Source organism: Macrobrachium rosenbergii, chromosome 9 (genome assembly GCF_040412425.1).
Source record: "Macrobrachium rosenbergii isolate ZJJX-2024 chromosome 9, ASM4041242v1, whole genome shotgun sequence".
In the NCBI taxonomy this organism is placed as follows: Eukaryota; Metazoa; Arthropoda; class Malacostraca; order Decapoda; family Palaemonidae; genus Macrobrachium; species Macrobrachium rosenbergii.
This window is the reverse complement of record NC_089749.1, coordinates 42,971,199-42,978,733: the sequence shown is the minus strand read 5'-3', so window position 1 is coordinate 42,978,733 and position 7,535 is coordinate 42,971,199.

Sequence of the window (7,535 nt, the reverse complement as noted above, 5' to 3'; positions counted from 1 at the left end):
TCAACAGACATAGGTGTGATTAAGTTACTTAATATCATAATTAGATATTTCAGCTTAAAGCCGCAGAAAACTGTATCTGCAAGCCTCATTGAAACTGAAGCTGGGATGGAGTTATTGTATGTTTAAAATTACAAAAAAAAACTTCTAAGGATCTGAACCTTGATCCACAGAAACTGCTTGGAGTTGGAGTTGACAATGCAATCGTCAATACAGCATTGAAAAATGGTGTACGTGATGTGCTGCAAGAGGAATTTGCCTTGCATCATGTATTCATGATAGGCTGTGCTTGCTACTCTATTCAGTTGGCTCTGTCAGCATCCGTTGTAGAAATACTTACTTTCTTGTAAGGGAGACATACAACTGGTTCGGACACTCGTCTAATAAAAGACAGCTGTTTGCAACACTCAGTGCTGGCAAACACCCTCTTCAAATGCCAAGAGTGTTCGATTTAAGATAACTTCCTCTAGCCCTCCAGCCGCAGTGGTGTTTATTTTATTTAAGGTTAAAGTAAGCCATAGTCCCGCTTCTGCCAGCGATATAGGATAGGCCACCACTGGGCCGTGGTTAAAGAGACATGGCCCCAGGCTCATACAACATTATACCAAGACCACCAAAGATGGATCTATTTTTGGTGGCCTTGATTATACGCTGTAGTGGCTGTACAGAAAACTCGATTGCGCCAAAGTTTCTTCGGCGCATTTTTTATTTATTTTTTTTTAATTCAGGAGAGTTTAAAGCTGGTGAAGGATCCTATCAGTGACTATTTAATTACAGTTTTGAAAATGTTGAGAACACTGAGAAGTCAGCGGCGCAACTCAACACTTCCAGGGAAGCAAAAAGAAATCAACTGCAAAGTTCTGGTTCGAAGTAGGAAACCACCAGGATGCATCAGGACGAAATCCTTTTCAGGACTTACATAACATGGTGTGCTGAGGTTGAGAGACAGTTTAGCCAACTTAATCTTGTTAAAAACAAACTAAGAAATAGGCTAAGTTTGACATCAGTGCCATGTTTGACATTAAAAATGGCCTGAAACGATAAAAAAAAATGATACGACATTCCTAAAGGTGTGTTAGAAGGCTGCATAAAGTAGGCCTACAATCATATGTTGCTCGGGCAAACACATCGGTGTCAGCATCTTCAGCCACTGAAATTCAAACCTTGGAGGATGAAGATGAAGACCAGATTTCACTGGAGGAGTAGGCTTTGTTTGGACATGATGGTGAGACGAGACATATCATTATGATGATGTCAAAAGGGTAAGTAAAACACGCTCGATGCTTATTCTAAAGAGTTGTATTAGGTATTATAAAAAAAAATAACTAGCGAAATTTGGGCAAGAATGGCCGATTATGAAGGTTTGTTTGGCGGTTTTCAATTTTATTTTCAATTAATATTTTTATAGAACATATATTTCTTCAGTTTCATAATTGCTTGAATAGATTTGTCGTCATTGCATGCAATATTTCACGCTCAATTATCTCATCACATTATCTAATCCTAATGGAAACGAATTTCGTTAAAAGTCTACGGGATACGAACCTTTTAGTTACATAGCCACGGGTCCATACACTGCTTTTCGTTGAAGACGTGGCCACGTGTGGATGATAAATCAAGGATGCAGTTGTAAGGACGGGATTGAGTGACATACTGGCTGGGTGTTGACTGGTTTATTGGTGGTTCCTTACTGAATGAATGTACATTGTTGCTTTAGATTTAGCTGGCCTTGTGCCACCGTGGGCTCTTGCTCCTAGAGCAGCCCGTAACTCTATGTTGATGATGAGTCTGTGAGATGGGTAGGTTGGATGAAAACTTTATTATGATGCATGAAAGTGATTTTGGTGGGGGTGATTTTTGAAATGAAAAGATTTAACAGGCAAGGTTGCAACCTCTTTGAACCCTAAGGTACCCATCAGATGAGGATAAAAGTATGATAGCAGTGAGTGTTGGCTAGTGGGAGAGGCCAACAGATGGAAAACAGAAGAATTGAATAGTAGGCACAGGTAGCTAGTATGCTAGCTCATGGTGATCTAAAGCCATATTAATTGTCTGGTCCTAATTCTTGTGTTTGCATGTGTTTTGTGTATTTGTTGGGTGTTGATTGTGGTGGATGGAAGGTGGTTTTGATAGGGGAGGGAGTGATTTTTAAAAGAGTCAGCAGCTAGAGATGAATGGTATGGCTTTTGATTTCTTGTCTGGGTCGGGTCTGTTGTGTCTGATTTAAGAATTGGGAAGGAGAGTGGGTGGTTAAAGGTATGGATTCTTCAGAGTTACTGTGGTGGTGGGTAGGAGCATAGGAAGCCTGCAAATTCATGGATGTTTGTCAGTATGTGCTTTGTTATTTGGGTAGCTGTTCTTTCATTTCCTTCATAACTTGTTCTTAACTGTTCTGTTTCTGTACAGTCAAGAAGGTAGTGTTCCAGGGGTTCTTCTGGGATTGTTTCACAGTACTTGCATGGTTGAGGGTTGTCTACTATTCTTTGCCATATGCACAGGTATCCTAGCCTTAGCCGATGGATTATGACTGCTAGGGCCCATGACATGTCTTTGGTTATATTGTGTGGTTTTAGGTTTACGGTGTCCATGTACCATTTGGCGGTTTTTGAGCCACCAAAACAGCTCTTCTGACTTTGCTTTCCTCCTGCAGTTGGCAGTGTGCTGCTGCCTTGTTTTTCAGTTGTGTGAGCGAGGGAGTGATTTTGATACCAATGTTGCTGTGTAGCAACCCACTTTTTGCTAAAGAATCTGCTTCTTCGTTTCCTTGGATTCCCACATGGCTGGGAATCCAGTTTAATGTTATTTGCCTGTTCCTGTTTTGATGGAGGCTTGCAATTGCCCATATGTTTGATAGAAGTCTGATGTTTTCTTTTGCTTTTCCTTTTGTTATAGCCTGTATTGCTCCTTTTGAGTCAGTATGAATTGTTGTGTTTCCCTGCCTATGCTGAGAGTCTTCTAGAGCTTTTGCAATGGCAATTAGTTCAGTTTGTAGAGTGGAGGCATTGTCAGAGAGCCTCCAGCATCCTTTGAGGGTTGTTGAGTGGACCCCAGCTGCTGCTGCTGGGATGCTGAGATCTACTGATCCATCCGTAAAATATTCATTTGTGGCTGCAGTTTTCCTGATTGCCTCTTGGGCTGCTAGCCTTAGCTGTTGAGCACTGTATGCTTCTTTGCTTGCAGGGAGGACTGTAAAGTTTATCTTGAATAGTTCAGGCTCCCAGGGTGCTTGTTCTTTGTACTCTGCGAGAATGTACAGAATCTTCGAAGATGTTATTGGCCTGTGCGAGCAGCAAAGTAGCGTCTACACACAGAGAGTAAAACAGAGGTAATGTTTCGGACATCTATGTTTGTCGACAGACAAACAGATGGCGATTGTGAGAGACATAATAAACGTACAGTGATAAAACATATATCAATGGAAAGGCCAGGAAATTCTACATATGGCCAATTGCATGAGATTCGAGACAGATTAATGAATACAATGCAGTAGCATAACATATGTGAAATGGCGAGACGTTTGGCGTCTTCACAAACAGAAACATACATACAGTTTGATACAGAAGATTCGGTGGAACATTATGAGTACATGATTAGAATGCTTGCATGGCAATGCAAGTAGTGGTGATTGTACATATATCAAGGCAACAATGGTTAGGGAGAAACAGACGGAAATATTGTGTGGTAGAAGTTGCGTTCCGTGAGTGAGAGAAAATGGGATGCTCTTGTTTCTGTCTTGTCCCCTCTGATGGATGACGAACACATGAACACACACGTGTGCTCGAAAGAGACCGCAGTCGGTGCGACGGGTCTCTTACACAGTGACTCATCATCTGCAGTGGCGTCATTTCAGATTTTTCTTCAGGGGCAAAGGTTTAGAACTTATGGTATGGGTGGGGTGGTGAGCGAAGCGAACCGTATCAGCTGGGGTAAGGGGGGGTCGCTGTAAGCACCCCCCCTACGAGAAATTTTTTAAATTTGTGCACATTTTGGAGAATTTTGAAACCACATAAGAGCTGTATTGAGTTAATAAAGCAGCAAACAAGTCCCACGCCCTCCCACATATTATTATTATTATTATTATTATTATTATTATTATTATTATTATTATTATTATTATTATTATTATTATTTCAAAGGCTAGGGGCAAACCAAGTCTTGGGGGGAGCAATCAGTGTCTTGAGGGGGGCAAGTGCCCCCCAGACGACGCCCAAGACTCACGAAAAGAACGTGTTGAGAAAGTTTCCCGTTGTAAAATTATCTGACCAATACAGCCCTGTGTTTTCAGGAAATGGCAGGAGAGATCATTTTGTCCATAAGAAAAAGAAATATTTCAAGTAAGTTCTTCTGTCTGGCCTCGGCCGTCTTAGATGTATTCGAACAGAGGTGGGTGGCTTTAACCAATGTACTTTACCTTGGTTTTAACAACTCTTGGTCTTGGGCATGCGTGGTGGACAAAGAGTTTGTCTGTCATATTTATTCATGACTGAGGGATCTTTAGGCACAGAATAATCTTTTATTGACCATTCTTAATTTAATCCCCGTACATTTATAGCATGTTTCAAATTTATGTTTATCTTATTCTGACTTTGCTCAGCAGAGCTTTAACCCACAAGGTTATAGTAACATCCTTGCATTCAAATTCATTAGTAAGTCATTTTATTGACCATTCTTAATTTAATCCCCGTACATGGGTATGCTTTCCTAGATTCACTATGTTGTCAAGACCAAATGTTATGTTAATTATCTTATTCCTGGTCCTTGCTCAAGATGATAATTCCCAATTTGTATATCTGCATGAAAGGAAGGCTGTTTGGTCAAACCAGACGCAGACGTCATCAACCTGTGTAGTGCTTTAAGACAGTGCGTCATCATACATTAGCATCCGTTTTGTTTCTCCTTTTGCTATATCCTTCGTGTGTGTGCATCTTAGTTTTACCTATTAGATCGACATGGGAGATCATCCTATGCAGACCAATTGTATTCTTTTGTAAATAAGTCTTTATACGAAATACAAGAAAAACCACTATGGAGTTTGTCTGAAATCCTGCAGAACATTGGACTGATCTTCCAAAACAGTCTTATTCTACAGCCATGAAGAAACTGAAGATGTCATAACCAAACTCCGACTGAGTTCCAAACACAGTCCTTATAACCAAACACCTGGAGGAATTTCTGATGAAATACCTTCATATATATATATATATATATATATATATATATATATATATATATACATATATATTCAAATATCATATTGAGGAACGTATATATAATATTTTCTGTATATATATATATCTTGATACAGGGTGTTTCGAAATTAGAGCCCCCCCTCTACAGCATAAACTAAAATTGATAACAAAGACAAAAGTAATGCAGAACAGGTATTTATTTAAGCGTATTTATTTGAGCTCTCTCTCTCTCTCTCTCTCTCTCTCTCTCTCTCTCTCTCTCTCTCTCTATATATATATATATATATATATATATATATATATATATATATATATATATATATATATATATATATATATATATATATATATATATATATATATATATATATATATATATATATATATATATATATATATATATATATATATATATATATATATATATATATATATATATATATATATATATATATATATATATATATATAATATATATATATATATATATATATATATATATATATATATATATATATATATATATGTATATATATATATATATATATATATATATATATATATATATATATATATATATATATATATATATATATATATATATATATATATACACATACAGGGTGTTTCAAATTAGAGCCCCCTCTACAGCATAAACTAAAATTGATATGGACAAAGACAAAAGTAATGCAGAACAGGTATTTATTTAAGTTTCTCTCTGAGTATTTGATATTTTGTGTGGCCTCCATCTGCCTGTAACACAGCCTGCATTCTTCAGGGGTATGATTTCAGCAAATCACAAAAAAGCTGAGACTCAAACTCCATTTCCCTGAGCACTTCGGTCACCTCTCTTCGCAGGTTGCCGAGGCTTGGCATACCATCATAGTTCACTGTGAGCGCTTCAACACGATCCTTTAAGGTACTACCAATGTTTTCACACACATTAAGGTCAGGGGAGCTACCTGGAAATTCAGTTGATGAGAAGAAATTGATACCACTGTTTCGAAGCAGCTCCTGTGTCTGAAGAGCCTTGAAACATGGTGCCTTATCATGCAAAAATGTGACTCCTTCAACAGATAACACATTTTCAGGATCTTTGAGGAAAGGAAATACTCCACCAGTAAGCACAGTTTCTCTGGAGTATTCGCCATTCCATGACTGTCCTTTTTCTTTGATGATCCACATTAACCGTTTGGCCGTGAAACAGAGAAAAATTCCCAAACATTCAGGAAATTTCACAACTTGGCAATAGTGCACGTCATCACTGATACCATCCAACTTTGCAGCCCAAATGATGTCATTTTTATGATTTGGCTTCCTGACTGTGTAAATGAAGAATTCATCTGATGTGGTAACATGGAGAAAGTCAGCTTCATCCCAATCTTTAAGAAATGAACCACAAAACCGTGCACAGTCTTCTCTCTGTTGCTGAGTGATGTTGGGCTTGCTGATAGCATGAAATGACTTGATACCAGATTTTTTCAACTCACGATATACAGCACTATAACTTCCCTTCTTTCCCCTTTTTGTTTCTAGTTCAAGCGCCAATTTACATAAAGACTTTCTTGGTCTACACACTGCCTCAGCTATGATGTCTTTTGACTCCTGAGAAAGGACTTCAGGCCTTCCAAGATTCTCACTCTTTTCGCAATGAGAGTCATATGGATTTTTGTTCCAGTTTCTTTTAACTAAGGCATCCTCTTAAAAGTGATGAATATCTCTTTTAATGTATTTAGCTATCCAGGAATGTGAAATGAAGGATGCGCCAGCATCCCTGGCCTCTCTGAAGGTTATAGCCTGGATTCGGTCACTCCATCTGATTTCCTCTGAGTCGTTAGCCATGGCTGTATCTAACTCTGTCACTCAGTCTGAAAATACAAGGAATGTAAAATAAAAAATAGCTTAATAGAAACTTAAAATAATGTACTTGGAGATAGGCTATAGCAGAAAACTTCATAACTTTCCATTTGTTTCGTGGAGGGGGGGGCTCTAATTTCGAAACACCCGGTATATATTATGATTTTACCTAGGGAAAAGCTTATTATGAGCCAGTTATAAGCTCTAAATGAATTATTTCGTTACTTACCTCAATATTTTTATAATATCTGAGTGCTGGTGATTCAGGAAATTGGAAAAAAACACAGAAAAAGGAGGAGTATAACTGAGCTGAGGGCTCTACTCACAAGGCAGTTGTAAGCAAAACACTTTAGAGAAGTTTAAGACTACGTATATTTACAGTAAATGAACAATCAGAAGATGAAATGAACTAATCGGGCAGGCAAAGCCTGAGAGATTAATTATAACTATGAACACTTGAAGGTAGATCGGTCAATATGACAATGCTGATTC